This window comes from Uranotaenia lowii, chromosome 2 (genome assembly GCF_029784155.1).
Source record: "Uranotaenia lowii strain MFRU-FL chromosome 2, ASM2978415v1, whole genome shotgun sequence".
In the NCBI taxonomy this organism is placed as follows: Eukaryota; Metazoa; Arthropoda; class Insecta; order Diptera; family Culicidae; genus Uranotaenia; species Uranotaenia lowii.
The window spans coordinates 114,609,218-114,630,007 of record NC_073692.1 but is presented as its reverse complement, the minus strand read 5'-3'; the positions used below and the strand labels follow the sequence as shown (position 1 = coordinate 114,630,007).

General features: G+C 34.9%; 3 non-coding genes across 3 annotated transcripts; 2 read left to right on the top strand and 1 right to left on the bottom strand.

The window, feature by feature from the left end:
- Positions 1–6,196: 6,196 nt before the first annotated feature.
- Trnam-cau (transfer RNA methionine (anticodon CAU)) lies at positions 6,197–6,268 on the bottom strand. Its single transcript has one exon. It is a non-coding gene; the product is annotated as a tRNA-Met (tRNA).
- Positions 6,269–8,558: 2,290 nt separating this feature from the next.
- On the top strand, positions 8,559–8,630 carry Trnam-cau (transfer RNA methionine (anticodon CAU)). The gene has a single exon. It is a non-coding gene; the product is annotated as a tRNA-Met (tRNA).
- A 965-nt stretch (positions 8,631–9,595) lies between these two features.
- On the top strand, positions 9,596–9,669 carry Trnan-guu (transfer RNA asparagine (anticodon GUU)). The gene has a single exon. It is a non-coding gene; the product is annotated as a tRNA-Asn (tRNA).
- Positions 9,670–20,790: the final 11,121 nt, after the last annotated feature.

Below are 20,790 nucleotides of genomic sequence, written 5' to 3'. Positions count from 1 at the left end.
ATTGCAACCTAGGTTTTCTCCGAGTATGAACAAATCGCATCGAATAAGGCTGGTTAATGGCCTTGGGTTAAAATAACGCCCCAACCCCCCCCCCCCCCCCCCCCCAAATATTTAATTTTAAAAGTTAATCAAGGTCATAGTCGATTTAGGCTTTACAGACAGAATAAATGACGTGGACAACTCAATATTAGCATTTAATACCCAGTACCGAGATGGGAATCGAACCCATGCCACCAATGGACCAGCGATTACCGTTTTACCACGCTAATCACTCGACCATAGAGCCGTTCAATTTGAAAATTGCGTGTCACCAGTTCTAATCATACGATTTTGCTCCGCTTTATGGCTAAGGTGTAGAACAAATGTATACATTTAAATTTTATTTATTACGCTTCACTCACCTCACTTCATACCCAGCTGGAATGTTTCGAATGCCATGTTTAAAACCGAGTCAAAATGAATTTCAAAAAGTCTGTGTTCGAAAAGAGTATTGAGTTGGTTTTTTTTAAAATAAGCGTCTATGTAAAGACCTATGACCAAAATTTGACTTACGCAAAACCAGTATTATAAAATTTATTTTGGGGAATGTCTGATTGAACTTATTTGAACACGGTGGAAGTTCTTAAAAAAAATAGGGATTGGTAAAAATAAAAATCAGGCCATGTCAAAGTAACGGAAATTTCTTTCGAAGTAATGACCTTTTTTATCGTCGCATAACATTTTCACTTCAGCAATGGTATCTGAACGGCCCTTTATCAGGTTATCGACTGAGCCTCTAAAAATCAGGCAAATCCTGAAAAACCAGGCACATAAGCGTCTCTGTTAACAGGTTTAGTTACCTCTTACCCAGGATGTCTATTTTACATATATCTTCGGAAGAAGGAGCTTTAAGAAATCATAGGCAGGGTGTGTCAAATGCTTCTCAGTAGTGGTTGTTCAATTGCCTTCGTGAATGTAGCCAATTCAAAGGCTTCGTTGTACTCTTAGTGATATGAGTTGTGACGTTACTGGAGCTTAGTCGAACGTTTCTTATTAAATTATTATGCTCTCTACCGTAGCTCCAAAATCAGAAACTTGTTTTGTCATATTCGAACCGGGTGATAATAAAATTTAATTTTGAATTCACCGGAAAGTTATTTATAGTTTAAGTATATTAATTTTATTATCACCGGAGTCATTTATAGTTTAATTATATTACAAACGTATGATGCGAAAAACGGTTTGCTACCCAACTCCGTTTCCAAAACAAAGCTTGGTGCTCGCTTTAGAATCAATATCTCGTAATCGATTTGTTCGGTATTCAAAAAGAATCTTTTAAAAATATCATGGCTTCTGGTGAACTGTTTTAAAGGACTAAACTGCATATGTACATCAAATTATGCACGGACTTTTCCATGTAAGCCATAGCAACAGTATGGTACTTGTTATACAAAATCTTAATTACTTTCATGAAATCTCGATAGTTTGGTTGTATTTATTAACATCGAGTATATTACTTACAAATGAGGCCGAGGCGTTCAAGAGAATATGAGCAACTGATGCTGAAGGTCAAGATCGAGTGGTTCAGGGAAGTTATTGCCAAATATAGTCAAACCCAACATTTAAGCTTTGGATGTCCCGTTAATAAAGGTTTATTGTCATAAGTAGTTTTGTCTAATTGTAGGTGATACTTCAAGGAAGTTTTTCATTATTTACTAGGATTTGGACTCGCCTTAAAGGACCGCTTGATTATAGCGATGCCGATGTCTGAGTACAAAGTGCTTTTACTTCTCGAAGCGATATAGGCTATGGAACTATGTGGGAATTAAGAGCGTGGCTGCCAGTTTGCCTAAATTGTAAGTAGTTAAAATGTTATTCTTTTTTGAAATTACGCAAAACCAGAAAGGCAGAAAACAATTTTGACAGCAAGACGTTAATAAATGTTATTCTCTCGATTAAAAATTTCGGCAAAAAAAATTTCTTTTCCTTTTTTTCCTGGGAGAAGAGGGGAGATGTGTGGTAGTCTATTGAACGATTGCGTTGCATGAAGCTGTATAGTGTGAGAGTGTTAATTATGTCCTATCGCTCTCCCGATCACTGCTTGTCGGTCTAAGCGTTTGCCTCTCGTAGGGCATTATACAGTAGTTAACACTGCGGGAGATAAGATGTGTTTTGCTTGTTGGGTGATTCCTTGTGAAGGACCATTTTGCATAGGAGGCAACACGTATCAGCGTGAAATCGTATTCAACGAGCTTTACTTCTTGGTTCGAAGAAACTCTCTTGTCTACTGGAAGTTGGCTCGGTGGCTTCACTCGATTAATTTAATCAATTGGACCTAAATTAGGATTTCATTCGTATATTTTCCCGTCTCATGTCCAATCCTTATCCCTTAGAAGCGGTGTTCTATCGTTTTTACATTTCCGACCGCACTTTGCATGCACGCTCGTTTTTATTGAACCATTTATGGTTATAGAATAATCGCTTTCTGATATTTTCTCCAATACCTACTATAAATATGGTTACTTTTAAAGAATTTTTCTATGCCAAATTTTAACCATTTTGGTAGTTCTCATGTATTTACCGCCATTTTTCCATGAAAATTTTTTTTTTGATGAACATAGAATCTGTGCTGCAGCTGTCTCAACAGGAACATCCCAGGTATGCACTTATAAGAAGCAGAAAAAAGGAACTGGTAATTATTCTTGTATTCGATTTAATTTATTTCATTTATGTAACTATTTGATTATTTTTGTAAATACTTTCTTTTCAAAGAACAGTGGACTAAAATGGTAAAGAAACAGGCTATCCCTCTGTGTTAATTTTGACAACATCCAATGAAAACCGGTCGAAAATGAAATACACCATTCCGAAAAGCTCCTGTTGGAGGAGATCGACGTCATGGTACAACGGAAGCGCCGCATCAAGCGGGATGCGAAACAAGAACTTCTGAAAGCCGCTGCCGAGAATCGGAAAATAAAGTTCTGCGAACAGGAATTCTTCATCACCGATTTCTGGAAAGCCGGACGGGACCTGATGCGCATCAAGTGAAACTTTATTAGCCTTCCCACGCCGTTTCGGTCAATATGACCCGAAGAAAACTTGAAATTCATCATAACTCTTTTGGAAAAAAATACCGGAAAAATATGAAATTTGGAACATATTACTAAAACCACGAGATTCATAAACTGTAAAATAAAGCAACTGGCAAGCCGAAAAAAAACTTACACATTTGCCGTTCGGTTCAATTTGACCCGAGTTTGCGCGCGTTCCCCTGATGATATATGTTAACCGATTTTCATGATTTTAGATTCATAAGTAAGGAAAATTATTCTAGTTTCTGAATCTATAAAATGCCAATCGATGTAACTTTCAAAAAGTCTGGATTCTGCTCCGAACGAAAACACCCGAAAATGATGTCTTATCATCGAATCTTGTAATCGCTTTGGCGTATTAAAATTATTTTATAAGTTTTTAAATTGTGAAAAATAAATCTTTTTAATCATATACAAAAATTGAAGGTCATTTGGAAGATTCGGCCGAATAAAATTTCCGAAAAAAAGCTTCTATTTGTAAACTTTTGGTTTGCAGCGTTGCATCTCATTCTTAATTGAGCCGATTTCCAGAATTCAAATAAAAGTTTTATTTTGATATTACGATCATCATTTTCACTGAATACACATAGTATCTCAAATATCGCTGTTATTCGTAATACGAGAATGAAAACAAGAAAAAAATCGTAGTTTTCGTACCCGACTGATATGATGCGTACAGTAGGGAAGAATGGGGATACTTGATCCTCTTTTCATATTTTTATCATATCTTTTTGGAAAAATTTAGCAACTCGCCGTCTTTTACATTTACCGACAGCGTGTAATTTCAAGTTTATATGCTCCAAAAGTTAGAAAGATACATGAAGCCGTAGATGAACTAGAAGCAATTTTCGTGGAAGTAAAAAAATTGCGATGTTTTTGAAGTTAAGGGAGACTTGATCCTACATTCCGGGGGCCCTAGTTCTTGGAAATAATCAGACAAAGTTTAAAATAAGAATTTAAATTTACTATTTAGGTCATAATTTTTCTCATTTCACAATTTATAAATGCCAGAAGAAGAAACCTTAGTGTCTTTGCATACATTAAGGTGCTATTATCTGAATTTAAGAGAAAATCAACATTCTTAGTCATTTTTTCCAGACAATTATTGTATAAATATCAGTTATTCGATAAATAATCGTAATCTTGTTATCAGCAATGGTCACGAACTGTTTAGAAGAATAAATACCTTTTTGAATTCTAGGGATCAATTGGACCATTTTAGAAAACTTTATCTGAAAAATGTTGAGAGTTTGCCAAATTTTTGAAAATAAGGTATTATGAAGTTCATATTACACTCTAACGATTTATGCATTGGAATAAAAAAATTTGTTTTAATTGTTTCATCTCAGAAACATTTCAAAGTGATATAAAAAGATCTTCAAGTCGCATTTTGTGAAATTTTCCAAACAAAGGTCAGTAACTCAAAAACTTATTTTGTCAAAAAATTTTGAGCTTTTAGCATAGTTGTTCTGCTCCATTTATGTATCTTTTTTTAACTTCCTGAAAATAAGTAACGTTATCTTCTTGGTCGATAACTCCACAGCATGGAGACGATTTACAAATGGAATAACTTGGTGTCTGAACATCCTGAGCATAAAAATATGTTTCCACAATCATTACGGGCGTAAAATCGATTACACGCTCGCAGGTAGCACTTTTCCCTGATAGGGTCTTACATATAATTTTGTTTGCCAAAAGAGATTGAAGTTCTTTGGTTGTTTTAATGTTTCCAAAACTAATAATTTCAAAAGGGATTCGGATAAAAAAATTGCACAGTTTCTGTATTGCTATCGCTTGTTTCAAAACAAGATGCAAATCTTTTTCCGGTGCTAAAAAATGATTCAGAACAATTTTTCGTTTAGAATTTAGTTGTTTGACTGGCATGGCAATAAATCTTGGAAAAGTAGGACTTATCTCATCTCTGAGGAAAAAACTTTTTTTTACAAAAAAAATGCAGCCAATTTCTTCATCGAAGTGAAACCTTTCTTGATTGATTCTTAGATTTTATCTAATGTTTATTTCGATATGATATGTCTCAATATATTTACGTAGATAATGCTTAGTCAATGCTGAGTGCTTATCTTCGAGTTGAAGATTGATTTCCACAACTATGCTTCCAAAATTCACGTGCCCCAAAACTGTATCCGGAAGCTGACTCCACATCTTGAGAACTGAAGCTCCATTCTTCCACAAAGTAGGGCCAAACGAATGGTTTGATATGAAAATTTTATGACGAAAGTGATTGATGTTTTTCGTAAGGGCACAGCAGTTGAGCAAGTTGACTCGTTCCGTACGTTTTTACGAGAGCGTATGTTTACCGTCAATGTCATGCTAGAGTAGCTCCTTCCTCACCCCAATAGTTGGGGTTTTCTTTAAAGAGCAAACATGAGGCGATGCAGTTTGGATTGGGCGCGGGAAAATCTACAGCTTTCCTCAATTATTCTCATCTGAAAGTTCTTTTTTTCTTGCTTCCCAGTGGGCGTCGTTCAGCCAACAGGTTGTGAATGAAGAACATCAAAGAGATATTCTGTAGATGTGTCGGGGCGAGTTATCCCCTGTCGTCGACTTAGGAAAGTAAAAAGGCTCCCCGTCTGTCTCGGGCATTTAAGCCGGAAGGCGTTTTAAACAGACGACTAAGTGCATACTGTTGGCAAATATTGAGCCAACATGGAAAGGGTTCTTAAACCTATTTCTTTTTGGCTTTTTGCGACTTGAAACTGTTGATGAAAGGGTCAAGAAAGAGATTGTATCTCGGAAATGGAGCATTTGAGCCTTCGTTTGCTGATTCGTATTTGCGTCTTTAATATGAAATTTTCCTATATAATTTTATCAAATTATGTTATTAACTTTAAAAGATTTCATGTTTCATGTTTATGCCCTGCAAATTCTTTAGTTTAGTTAGTCAATTTGATGGTTTATTATTCATTCTGTTTTATATGGTTTTAAGTGCTCATTCCACTCGTTTATGTGTTTTCAGCTCAGTTCATTTTCTTTAAAGTAAAAGAAAAAAAAATACAATTTGAAATGATTTAGTTTTTAACACTTATTAATTAAAACTTTTTTAAAAGTTTTTAATTTAATTTAATTTTAAACTTCATACAGCAACAAAAGAGCAAGAAAATGATTAGCAGAGCGTAGTTTCGATCTACGGACCTCTGGGTTATGGGCCCAGCACGCTTCCACTGCGCCACTCTGCTTCTATATTTAGAAGCATCTTATGGCGGTTCTTGGATGGGTTGTTCTGCTTTACCGATGATGAATCATTTCAGTAATGTGTAGGGTGATCGCATCGTTCTTACTCTTCCAGCATTAGCAATGCGCCTTTTCTTATGCAACGAAATTAACATTGCACAAAACCTTGGTAGGAAACTTGCACGCAAGCCCGTGCACTGGGAGCCAGAGACTGGGAAAAGTAGGAATATTCACTTTGGTTCGATGAAACTTGCTTTCACATTTAAAGTTCAAGATGAAACCAAATGAAAGAAATTTTATTTTGTGATGGTTTAATGTTGTCATAGACTTTTTATGGCGAAAATTTAAATATTTTTTCTTTACCAGTAGATTCAAATTTAGAAAGAGCGTTTTTTATTAATTTTTCGCGTTTTTATAAATTTTGAGCACCTTTAGTGGTATGAATAAGGTTTAGCAATTTCTTCGGTAGCTTTTACTTAGCTCGAAATCAATCAAAGCAAAAGTCCAAAGCATTTGCTTAGTTTGGTATGAATAAACATTTGCTTAGCGGATGTGTACTAAAGTCTTAGAACATAGCTTTTGCTTCGAAAAATAGAGCTGTCCAACCAGCAGAATCTGAAGTTTTCTAAAGTAAAATGAAAGAAGACGATCAGAAAATTGAAAAGTACGGCTAAAGTAGCCTTGAAGTCGACGAATCGGGTGGTGGGTGTAAGAACGACCGGATTTTTTGGTAAATTTGTGCTCGTATGTTGATTTTTTTTTATAATTCCTTTATTTGAAACGGCTCATGCCTTTAGGCTTAAGGAGCCAAACTCGTTTTGTATTTTTACAATTGGTATGCTTAGCTAACCGTATGTTGATGTTTAAAGAAAAATGAATACATATTCAAATATTGTCAAACAAAAATTGGCCTAACTTTAATATTTATCATAAGTTATCCCCCACCCCCACCCCATAGTATAAAAAATAGGCAATAGGCGCGCATTTTAATTTAGACATTTTTTCTTAAATCCTAGAATTATATAAACATGAGAGATCTGTATAATGTTTTAAATTATTACAATAATTTATTTCTTACTTTGAGCCAAATGGGACTTCATCCACTATAGCCGGATTTTTTTTAATTTGACATATTTACTAATTGATTTGTTTAATTTCATCTTAGGCGAATGATTTTATACAACGACAAGAATATGAAAAAAGTTGTGTTATCACTTCGACTTTTCTTTATCCATGTTGAAAATGCCTTTTTGAATTGTTTTGAAGTGATATATTGCTAATTTGATAAATTCATAACGTTATTAAAGAATTTTTTATTGGAAAAGTCTGCTACCGAGCATGCTTAGAAAATAGAGCAATTGCTTGGAGATTTGCCGAGCAATTGCTTTAGATTCGAGCTTTATTCATACAAAACTAGCTTGTTCTAAAAGTAAAAGCTCCTGACTGAGAAAACAGCTGTCAAAAAAACTATTCATAACAACCGAAGCAATTGCTTTAAGCGACTGCTCGATTTAGTTTAGCAAAAGCAATTACAAGTTTTTTTTCATACCACCCCTTATGACGTAGAATTACGTCTTACGGCAACACTATTGGGGTGCAATTTGAATTTCGCGACCGGATCACGCAACACGAAAACTTTCCAATTTAAGGATAGGTATCTTTCCAAAGAATATTTCGGATAGGTTGTGTGTTGGTACATCAAATGCCAAAAATGCAAATACGAATTTGTGCTTGGAAAGTAATAAACTCAACTGCCGAGAAAATCATTAACGTATTTACTCTCTCAACGTCACGCTGAGCACACTGAGTGTGTCAAGCTTAAGACGCGAGGGTAGCTGGAATTGTAAAAAACGGCTCTATTCAGGGCCACCATGAAAATTAAAGAAAAAGTTGTCATATCTTATCGGGACTATAAAAACAAATCCTAAGCGAAAATCACTCGGTTCAGAAACGATATTCTCCGACAACCACCAGAAGGGATTGCAGGAAAGCAACCGGGCCAAATCGTTTTTTTTATCGATACCCTGAGCGTACGCCCCGCTCCTCGCTCATCATAGATGTGTTATTAAAGCAACACCTTTCCTTAATTTTCACCAAATCTTTGCTTCTGAAGCTACCGAAGTTTCACACAAGCAACAAACTTGTGCGATTCATTGCCTAACTAAAGGCTCATTAAAACTGGAGCTTCAAGAAACGGTGAAGTGATATGTTTTGTGTGGAATGGAAGACATGGAAAATGATCGATTCTTGGAAGCAAAGTGGAATAAAAGCTAATTTCTGCAGGAGATAAGAAGAAGCAGAGTGGCGCAGTGGAAGCGTGCTGGGCCCATAACCCAGAGGTCCGTAGATCGAAACTACGCTCTGCTATCGGTTATTTTTTGTTGTGTAGATTTTTTGTGCGTTAATTATGACCTCTCCCTTCTCTGCGCTTAATGTAATGTTGACTTAATGTTTTCAATTCGATAAAATATTATCGATTCTTAGTCAATGATGAAGCTGCGAAATAAATTTTGGAAATTCGTTCTGAATCCTCTGAATGGCTTCTTTTTGGTTTCACAGATACTAGAGTTGGAACTGTATAAATTGCCGCGGTGGTGTGGAATTCCGTGGATGAACAGTAATAATGATCTAAGCGTACCTATCCTTTAGATAAGTGGTTTTAGAACTTTTTTCACTATCTGCCCCTTGTTTCGATATTTTAGAGCTCACCGCCCCCCTGGGAGTATTTTCGAACGAATTCGTATAGAAACACAACACAAATTGAGCTTTTTACCGCCTCCTTGTAGGCTCTCAATGCCCCCAGGGAGCGGTGCCGGTAGGGACCACTTTGAAAATCCCTGCTCTAGAATTTAAATTTCACAATTCTACACTTTTAAAAACACTTCTTTGAATAAGAGCAATATTTTTGGTCTAATTGTTCCCATCCTTTAGAAATAAAATTTCGTAACTCTATACTTACCTACACTTGCCGTACACATAAGCGCCAACTTTATACACGTTCACTTCCTTAAGTAATCCAAAATTATTGTTTACCTACTACTAACTCATGTACTGTACAATACCTTTAACGTTTGAACTGGTTAGTGTTTGTCACCGAGTGATCACACTGTTTAAATTTATTGATTAATTCTGCATTCATAGCATAAATTATTCAAATTCAAAGTCACCAATAAGGAACAAAAACGAACCTTGGCGTTTGAATAAAAACGACTGCACTCCGGCTCAGTTAGATTTTGACTTCAATAACAAGTTGGTAGGTACGTCGTGGGATATGAAACGAGGATGTTGCAGAGTAAGTTCAAAACGCGTAGTGGCGCCCCTTATTATCAAGTGCCTTCGTGGCGCAATCGGTTAGCGCGTTCGGCTGTTAACCGAAAGGTTGGTGGTTCGAGTCCACCCGGGGGCGCAGATCTTTTTTGGCAAATTTTTGTTTGTGTTTATTATTGCAAGTCTTTTGGTTATTAAAAATAGATAATTTACTTCTACGATTGTTATGGTTGTCGGAACAAGCTGAAAGGTACAAATAGCAAATCTCTGAGGTAGAACAGTTTAAAGTTTAAATCGTTTCATGTTTGACATTGTTTTAGAAGCACTAATGAATTGAAAATGTTGAACAGTACCTAACATTGAATAAATTTTACAGAACTTCTTACTGCATGGTTTTTTTTAAAACAACAGAAGAATTCAGGGCCGTAGGAAGAACTGATTATTGGGGGGGGTTTTTGTGACCTATTTTTTTCTATGACATTTTTGCTCAAACAATGAAGAAAAAAAATTTATTTTTTATTTTCTTCACTCTATCACTCTATTTGATTAATCATTTTTAAGTTCTTTTACATAAAAAGTAAATTAGAAACTTTTGAAAATCCATTCTAAAATTTTTCAATTAATGATTAGGATTTGTATACAAAATAATGCACTTATACCCCTTTGGCCCTCAGAGCCAAAGGGGTCTAGGTGATAAAATGGTCGATTTTGAGTTATTGACGCCAAACGATTTTTCAAGTTTTAAACTATATATTTCATGTTTTTTCGGATTTTTTAAATTTTATTTACATACTTTTACATTCGAAAGAAAAATTTAAATTCTTGGAAAATACATGGGAAATAGCCAAACACAAAAATTTAAAAGCTTGTTTTCTCGAAATACTTCTTTGGCTCCAAGGGTCTCAAATCCTTTAATAACATAATAGAAAACTTACCTTTATCGATTGTTGAAATAATAAAATTTGCACAAAATCTTGTGAACTTAGCTTAAGATTTCCAGATGTTCTCCCGCACGTATTCTGGCTATTTTATTTAAAACTTGGCAAAATTTGGTCATTATATTTTTAATTTTCCCGGATAAAATCCGGAAAAATTTAAAGAAAATTCAGGAACGAAAATCAAGAAAAAATATATTTGAATCATTATTTTTTATCGAAAAACATAACCAGATGTTGAGTCGTACTTCAGGCTCCCAAAAAATCGTTTATGTTCAATTCAATTTTTAAGGCGTCAAAAATTAAAAAATTATTTTGAAGTTTGAATTTCTCAAAAAATTAAAAGGGATCCGGACAAAATCAGGATGTTTTCATGGAAATTTGGGCAACCGGAGGGTAATCTGGCAAGCTTAATATTTCTTATTTGATTTTAACTTACTATAAGTTTTGATTAAGAAAGCCTCCTTAAAATTTTGTAGTTCAAATTGGATTACCATAGGTCGATAGATATCGATTCTAGTTCAAGATTTTAGTTTGAAATTTGGTTCTTGAAAAAACTGCAATATTAATAATGTTAAGCAACAAGCCAAAAAATATGGATTTCCCCGAAATTTCGTTAAGGTACATGTTTCTTTATCATCAATTACTTTTCATTAAAAATCAGTACCTGTGGAAGGTTTTTAAGTAAGTTTTTCTTAAGACAAAACTAGCTAAATGAACGCTAATTCTACTTAACCTTTGCCATTTTCAGTTGAATTGTGGAAACGAACTGACATTGGTTGAATTTGGAAATCAAAATATCATTTAGAATTATAAGCCTGCGATCTCTTGCAATTTAGATTCCTTACCAAAACAGTCATGTTGATAATTTTATTTTGATTGTGGAACTTTTTAACGTGCTGAATCTGAATCCAAATTTGAATTTCCAATCGGTTTCGGAATTTCAATGCGTTTTCTAAAATGTGTATAAAAAAGGTTTTAAAATTTAGAAATATGAAACAAAAATTGAATTCAGAGCTCTCAACCATGAAACCATAATAATAGTTCCAATAATTATTCTTCATTTCTATAATGTATTTGTAATCCGACTTGCAAATCTGAATAAAAATAAAAATGTCGAGCGATGAATCTATATCGCTATTTTGAAGCTTTGTAATGTTTGAATTTCGCATTAGAATAATGTTCGTGAACTTCGAATTTGGTTTTTTTATTTGAAATTCGTTTATTTGGAACATCGAATCTGAAAATAAAACAAAAACTCAGAATGATTTTTAAGTTTTTTTTTCCATATTCGGAAAAAATGTTATCTAAATGTAAAAAATGCGTATGAGTTTTGAAAATCAAGAATCAAATTTTGAAGGAAACGTAAATCCAAACATCTTTTCATTTCAATGTTTAATGAAAATTCGAACCGAAAATCAAGAATTCTCAACTGGATACATAATCCTAAATATGAAAACACAAGGAATCAGAATCTCTGGAATGAGTGAAATCTTATTTTTAATACTCATAAATGAATTTCTATCAATAAATGAGAAAATTTGAAATACTTTTGTTGAATTCTGAACAAATTAATTGGTTTTCGAGGTTTTGACATCAGTTCTGAGTCAAGATTTTTACTATCGCATAACTTTACTCCATAATCAAAATTTGATTGTAACAACTAATTCTGGGGGTAGAGTAGAATGCTTTCAATGAACCCTCATAAGGGGAGGGGGGATCAACACCTAACCCCCCCCCCCCCCCCGTGTCTAAGGCAATGTGTACAGTAAACCGCTGCAAGCTTGGTATGGAAATTTCAAATTCTTAAATTTGTACACCGCCCATCACTTTTTTGGTTGGTTTTGCTGCCAGAAATAGCAATACAAATTTTGGAAGCGATCCATCCAGTCTTGGATTAGTGCAACGAATTTCAATTTTCTATGGGAATTTGTATGGGAAAACAAAGTTAATCATTAAAAAATCGCCAGAGATGTACTGAAAGTTCCAAAAAATATTACTTTGGCTGCGTCCTTCTTTACAACATCATGTTTTGAGGGAATGTTTCAAATGCAGAAGCGTCGTTGTCATGCATAATTGTTTATATGATTTGGTTGGAAAAGAAAAAAATTGTCTGCTTCGTTGTTTTGGCTCTGAATACAGTAAAGCATGGCTAATCGAAAATTATTGATTTTCGGAAAATAGGATTTTTTTTAAAATATGTCTTTATTTGTATCAATTCATCATTACATTTAAATTACATTATTACATTAAATAAGGTGTTCAGCTCAATAATGAACTGTTCAGAGCCCTATAGTTAACTAGATAATAAAATTTATTTATTAGATTTAAATTTGCTGAGCGCAATCAAATATATAATGTAGGAGAACAACCTGTAATGGCAAAAATATTTTAAACTTAAAACTAAACACTATCCTTAAATTCAACTAATTATTATAAATAGAACGAATCTCTGCGATGGAAGACTGCATCGATTTGCCTCTGAAGTTGGAGATGATTTTGTTGGCCATCTCTTCGATCGATTCAATGCCCGCAATCCGATAAAGATCTTCGGTGCTGTGCCAAGGTGGAAGCCGCAAAATCATTTTCAGAACCTTGTTCTGAATCCTCTTAATGGCTTTCTTCCTCGTCGCGCATCAGCTAGACCAAATCGGAACTCCATACATTATCGCTGTTCGAAACACTTGCTTATGAATAAGCATCTTATTCTTCAGGCACAGCCGGGATTTCCTGTTGATGATAGAATAAAGAGATTTAGTGTATTTATTACATTTAGATTGAATATCTCCAATGTGATTTTTAAAAGTAAGATTCCGATCAAGTGTGAGTCCCAAGTACTTCACGTGATCAGACCATTCTAAAGAAACCCTATTAAAAGTTATGGAATGATTTTCATTAGGTTTTAAAAATTGAGCTTTTGGCTTATGGGGAAATAAAATAAGTTGAGTTTTGGAAGCGTTAGGAGAAATTTTCCACATTTTCAAGTAATTCAAAAAGAAAATTTAAATTTTGTTGCAATCTACTGCGTACCACCCGTAAATTTCGACCTTTGGCTGAAAGCAAAGTATCGTCAGCAAATAATCTCCTACCTTTTCCTTCTGGGACATCAGGAAGATCAGAAGTAGAAATATTGTATAAAATAGGCCCAAGTATACTACCCTGAGGGACACCAGCTCTAACGGGTGTCGTTTCAGAGCATGAATTTTGATAGCTTACTTGTAAGGTTCGGCTAGTCAAATAATTTTGTATAATTTTGGTGAGATATACGGGAAAATCAAATCGAGCTAATTTAGCTACTAAACCTTTGTGCCAAACACTGTCAAATCATGAGCAGACTTAAATTGTTGGGCTAATTTTTGAGCTTTTTCTGCAGAAAAAAGTTAAAAGAAGTTTATTCCCATCTTTCAAAGTAGGAATTGGGTTCTGGGGCTTTTTCAGAATTTTAGTTAATTTCCAAAATGGCTTTGAGTAGGGTTTTATGTCCTCCACTGCTTTTGCAAAATTTTCATTACGAATAAAGTTTAACTAATTGACTACAATGCTCGCCTAAATCCGTTAGAACCAAATCAATTGTGGAAGGATTTCTAATCGAAGAGAAACAAGTATGCCCATTAGGATATTCAACAGTGTAATAACCTGCAGAGCAGTCATTAAATAAAATATTCCCATTTGAATTTGATGAAATATTATTCCAAGACAGGTGTTTTGCATCAAAGTCACCAATAATAAAAAATTTAGATTTGTTTCTGGTGAGTTTTTGTAAATCTCTCTCAACAAATTTTTCTGTTTACCGCTACATTGAAAAGGCAAATATGCGGCAATAATTGCACTAGTTTACAAAATTTTAAAAAATCGTGAACTTGATTAACTGACCAACATTTTTAACGTAAAATCGGGCGCTGAATCCGAAAATGAAATTCAAAAAAATCTCAGTAGAACCGTTTTTGAGTTATGCTCCAAATATGAAATTTCGAAAAAATTAAAAAAGTTCTTGTACTTAAATTAAAATATCTCGGACGGCATAACAGTAATTTGAAATCCCTCTTTTGCATATTGAAGGTGAATAAGCTTTCTATCGATCATCTAAACACTGTTTTTGCGTTTGACCAACAGTATTGCTAATATTAGTAACTTTATGAGAAAAAAAAATATAAAAAACGCATTTTTTTAGAGAAAATTTTGTTTCAACGAAAGTTTTAGACTCCATGGTAGCATTTAAAAAATCTGATTTTCTTTTGCGCTTAAATGTCAATTTAAGACAAAGATTTCAAGTGGTTATTTATCAAAATCGGTTGAAAATTGAAGAAGTTATGGCTTCTTTACCATAATAGTATTTTTGGTAGTTTTTCATAATTTAACGAACCGTAGTACACTTATCATAGTATAGGAAGAATGAAACATGATAAATCTCACTCGCTCCAAGTAAAAATTATTTATTAGCTTACCAGAAGGTCACATGCCAAGTTTCAGGAAGATCTGACCATAGGGAGGGGTTGCTTAAGTCTCAAACGTGAATAAAATTTTGAGGTATTTTGCCCGGAAGGAACGAAAAATACTGGTTTTTCATCAATAACTTTTTTCATCACTAGCTGATTGTTTTTTATGGTTGATTTTATTAAAGCCTAAGTTGAGACAAATATTTCACCCGAAGACTGTAACTCGATTGGATTTGAAACAGAAAAGTTATTGTGGTCGCATGAACGTTGAGACTTGGTTTTTTCGGAAAATAGGATTAAATTACCTAAACAACGAATACCGTCAACTGGGGCAACATGCAACAATTTTCAACTTCAATGGCTTCTAAAATTTTAATGCCTAGATAATCATTCCTCTTGTACACCAAAAGTTTTAAGGTTGATGGGACACCAAATTGACGTAGCCTGAAAAATTATTGGTTTTACCTGTTATTTTTAAATTTACAAAACCATACGATTTTCACCCTACTAAGAAAACGGGGTGAGTTGCAACATACTCTGTTGTTAATGAAAAATCAACTTCAGTTGCAGCCCTCAACTTTGAATTAGACTGGGCAAACGCAAAAACTAAGTTCGAAAGCGAGTTCCGTTTTTTGAACTTTCTTTATGCCTTTATTCGTAAAATGCAGTTCGGCAACCGAACTCGCTCAGTGCTTTCAGTTCAACATACGCGAGGAGGGTTCAATTTTTAGTTCATTAGATCGATCTCAGTTTTGCTCCTGCGCCGAAGGAAAAATGGGATTAGTTCAAGTTCGCAGTTCGAACTCCGTTTTGAACCAAGGAGGAAAAAGGGAACTCAACTTTAGTTCATACAATCGAACTATGCTTTGACCAGGGTCAAAACAGCACTTCAGTGGCAGCCCTCAGCTTTGAGTTTGACTGGGCAATAGCAAAACTAAGTTCAGACAAGCATACTCAAAACTAAGTTCAAAAGCGAGTTTCATTTTTTGAACTGTTTTTTATGCCGTTGTTCATAGCTACCTAAAATGCGGTTCGGCAAAAATGGCACGAATGGGATTAGTTTTGAGTTCGCAGTTCGAACTTCATTTTGAACAATCGCGAGGAGGAAAAAGGGTACTAAACTTTAAGTTCATAGAATCGAACTATGTCTTGAACCTCGGTCGTACTTAATTTTGAGTTTAAAAAAAGGAGCGTGAGTGATTTCATAACGCATAAAGCACCAATTGCAGTAATTTTTTTGTTTTGTTCGAATTAAATTTTACATATTTCTATCAAAAATGTTTTTAAGGAAAAAGTGTAAATTTGCTGCATACATTTAGGGGTAAAAAATTACTAAAAAAATTCTATTAGTTTAAATCTTGAAAATAAATATTAGGATGGATGAAATTTGAATGTTAACAAACACATAATGCAAAATAATCATACCCCAGCATATAGAAACGAGATTTATGAGGTTTAGTTCTGATTTTCATTTTGTTGCCTTTTGCCCCAGACTGGTAAGTGAATTATAAAAGTATTTATTTAAAAAAATTGGTGATTGTTCGAAAAATATTTTTACTCCAACAGTGTTGGTATAGGATAATGAAAGCAATATAAAGTTTGTAGGTGATATCATTAAGCCAATCCGTCATACTGGGTAAAGTTATTTACGGCATCGAAAAATACAAAAATTTGTACATTTATTGCTCGATTTTTTAAATTTTTTATGAGAATCATAAACTTTCAAAACCCCTTTCAGGATGTTAAAAACTTTGTCATCATCAATCTGTTATCATTCAATCATAACTTTATTACAGTATATTGAAATAAAAATTGAATGAGTGTAGTGGTATACAAATTTGCATCTAACCCTGCTTTTGCATGTTGCCCCGTTTGACGGTATAATATCATCAAAATCGGTTATTATTTGTGGCCAGGGGAACGAGCGCAATAGCTCGGGTCAATATGACCCGAACGGCATATTATTGGTTAGTATTTTTCATGGGGCCATTTCCGGAGGTCACCGGAAATTATTTGGTACTACAAATTGTGTATTCTGTGGCTCTGCATAATTTTTCCGATATTTTTGTCACGAGTTATGATGAGTTGAATGTACGCTTCGGGTCATATAGACCCGAACGGCGTGGGAAAGAAACCTGGCAAAAAATTTCGACCAAAAGCCCGGACAATATCCAGGCAAATTTATTCAAAACCTAGGAATTTATCTCCTAAAATAAAAGAAAAAACTTTTTTAATTCGTGTTGAAGGCACACAAATAACACTCGACGAATTACTGGACACGACACTTAACGTTTTTACTAACAGAAAAAGGAATTAAATTAACCTTTTTTTTTGTCTACCGGTTTCGGGCACGATGCTGCCCATCTACAGAACGATGTCCGACTGTCGGGCTGTCGACTGTTGGACATCGTCCTGTAGATGGGCAACATCGAGCCCGAAACCGGTAGACAAAACATTTTAATTCAATTCATTTTTCCGTTAGTAAAAACGTTAGTATCTTGTCCTGTAATACATCGTGTGTTTGTGTAGCAGTTTTTACGTTTAGCACAACCAGTAAAATGAGTCGTGGATTCCAAAAACTTTCCATAATTATTTTTATGAAAAAAATACAATGAAATTTGTTTTTTAGTTTGATTTAGGCGAATAAAGTGAATAAATCCGGGCAAAATCCGGGCTTTTGCAATGAAATCTGGGCAACCGTTCTGAACCGAGCTTCTCTTAAATTTTGTATTGAAAATCCGGGCAATTTGGCAAGCCTAATTCAGATGATGGGACTTAGCGAACAGTAGCGACACCGTGTCCTCCATAGTAAAGTTTAGGAAAATAGTTGTAGGAGTAGTTGGTAAGATTTTGGGAACAGGCATACATTTTTTCCTTACTACTAACCTTGATATTTCAGAAACTTATAAACAAGTGCTTCATTATTATGGTAAACTACTTATGATAGTTATTTTATTTTACCAACAGAATAATAGCTATCATTTTCTCATACTAATAAATGAAGCATAAAACCTTTTTGAGGTTTTTTCCTCAACGACAGTATCCCACTCGGTTAGGGACGTTGATCTTCCGCACATAATTCATGAACCCATCAATATTTAATACATTATGAATGGGTATCTGCTTTCATGTTTACGATTATAAACTGTTTAACGTTGGGTTATTAAATTTTATTACTATTTATCCGTTCCACCCTTTCCCCTGGAACGCGCTACACGTTTCGCAAACATGCTCCCGAACATGGAACAACCAAACTTCACTTACTTACAGCTGCATGTAACTGAACCTCTCACCCTTTTTATCCCACCCACATCATTGATGCACAACAACTTGATCCAATCCGTTCGTACCTTCATATAACTTCATCGACCTGCAGCTGACTGGCTGGAACGTGGCTGGTAATGTCGCTGTTTTACGATGAGTGGAGGGCTCAATTGGCACACGAGAGTCCTGATCTGGCATCATACAAACGCTTTCGACTCAACCGGCGAACGAACGATTCGGTTTGGCATCATGTGTGACGAAGTTGATAATTTTAAGTGCCCAGTTTGGTGGGAATTATATGGCATGAATATGGCTTTTTCATCCCCATCCACCTTCTTTGACGAGCTGGAACCGGAAGCTGGAAACAACATCCCAATATCCAACAACGATGCCAATGCCATGGCTCGGGGTCGGTATGAACGATATGAACGGTTTGGCGCCACATACACCTCTACACCTTCCTTCATATCTGTATGTCTAACCGCAGGGCTGTTTCCTGGCCACACAACTACCGGATGTAGAGATCGTTCTCGAAAACCACTTTGGGCAGAAGAGAAGGTCCTCTTGCTGATCTTCCCACACCCCGCAAATGTTGTTGATGATGATGATATGAAAAATCTGCTACGTCATTGGAAAGACATAAATCTCGCCGACACCGGGTACCAAACTCACCCGAAGGAACACCGGTTTCAATCGACCGTCCCAATGGGAAATGGGTTCGAGGATTTCAATTAAAGTTTTCGGTTTGCCGTTAATTGAATTGTAACTTTATCTTCAGATCTGAACTGAACCGATCTTGAAAGCTGGTTGGCCCTTCTTAATTGATGGAGCTGTAATAAATCCGTATGAGCATGATGGAAACATGGAATTAATTAAAATGGCACTAACTCCAGTAGTGCGAAGGGTGTAATTGTTCTTTTTGAAAGCTTAAGCAATTATATGGAAATTATTTAACCTAAACCCAAACTTTAACTCATTTCAACTTTAATTTTCACAAGGCTTGTTACACTCACTGTGTGTTTCGTAGGAGGACTTAAAGAAAAAAAAAATACAGTAACACTATTTTTTGCATGGGCAGAAAGTAAAACTTTTCCCGGTTAATTTTCACCAAAAATTGAAATATTTGGTAGGTGACCCCTCACACACACTTTTTTTGAATTTTTTTTATTGAAATCTTTAAGAAATATAGATATTATAGAAATTTTTTAATTTCTTGGGTATCAATTCTCTTAACTAGTTTTATTTTCTATGTATTAACATTGAACTGGTTACACAATAATCTCATAAAAAAAACATTCAAATTAGTTCAAATTTTTTACAGAGCTATTAAAACAAAGAAAATTGCTTATAATTATCTTTGAATCCTAAATTTTTAAATCGGCTCTCAAATCGTGTCAGCAATCTGAGAGGGTCAAATTATCTGAAATTATTAAAATTATCTAGAATAATATGAATCCATATATGAATCAATTTGAATCCATTCTCTTTTGATTTTCTTATTGTTGCAACACTGGATGGAATTTTAATTTAAAAAAAAACTCAATGATTAAGAAAATCAGGTCATAGGGTAGAGGCCCCTAAGACAATGGCTTAAGGAAGCATTTTTCATTAGTTCAATAGAATTGCCTTCCATGTTGGTTTAAAACTGTCATTCATTCATTGAACTATATTTTTAATATTGTGTTATGAAATTATGCAGGAAATAGATCAATCCATTTCGTACTTTTGAGACAATTAATGTTTTATTTTCCACATTCAAGTTCCCTCATTGGCGTACCAGGTCCTTACTTCCGTCGTACAAGGAGACCGAAGTTGTCTCAATTTATTCCACCCTCTTCAGGGATAAATTAATAAAATTGCGGTTGCGGTTCATGCAATTGGCATTAGCTTACTTCAAATGGATCAACCGCGCAGAATTATAGCAAATTATCTCTCAAGTAACCAGTCGCAATAAGTCATGAAATTAGGAAGGCTTTATTGTAAAAAGGTCTACCATTGCTTGGCTAATGCATCTGCAGGCAGCATAATATTATACCTTCTATTGAATTCTACCGAAATTAACTCAAACTTTTCCTCCCTCATGAGGGATAGATTTGAAATTTTGCGGTTGCGGTTCATGCAAATGCTATTATTTACTTCACACGGATCAACCGCGCAGGAAAACTGCAAAGTTCGAATGAGATCTAAGTCGCAATAAAATGGTCTTGCCAAGAAATCTCAAGGTAGCGTTATTGTAGCTAGGTACCATTGCTTGGATGAGGCAATTGCAGGCAGCACAATATTAGACCTTTCAAATTGAATCCACCCTGCAAATGTATTTTGTACCAACACACTCTCCAACGGACTGGGCTGCCATGATCCAGGATTTGTCTGTAAAATAAGATTTTACACTGAAAATCGAAAATACCCAAACTTGAGAACTGCCACCCGCCAAACCTAAGTTCAGGATTGACAACTTAAGTTTGTGAAAAAATCACAGCTTGCCAATAAGCCAAACTTGTCCTTCGAGCAAAGAACTGTTTTTTTTTTGGGGGTTTTTGTTGTAAGCGCATCTGATTCTGTTACCTCCATCGTGGCAGATTTAGGTTTGGGGGGTAAGTTCAAAGCGAAGAACTGTTTTTTTTG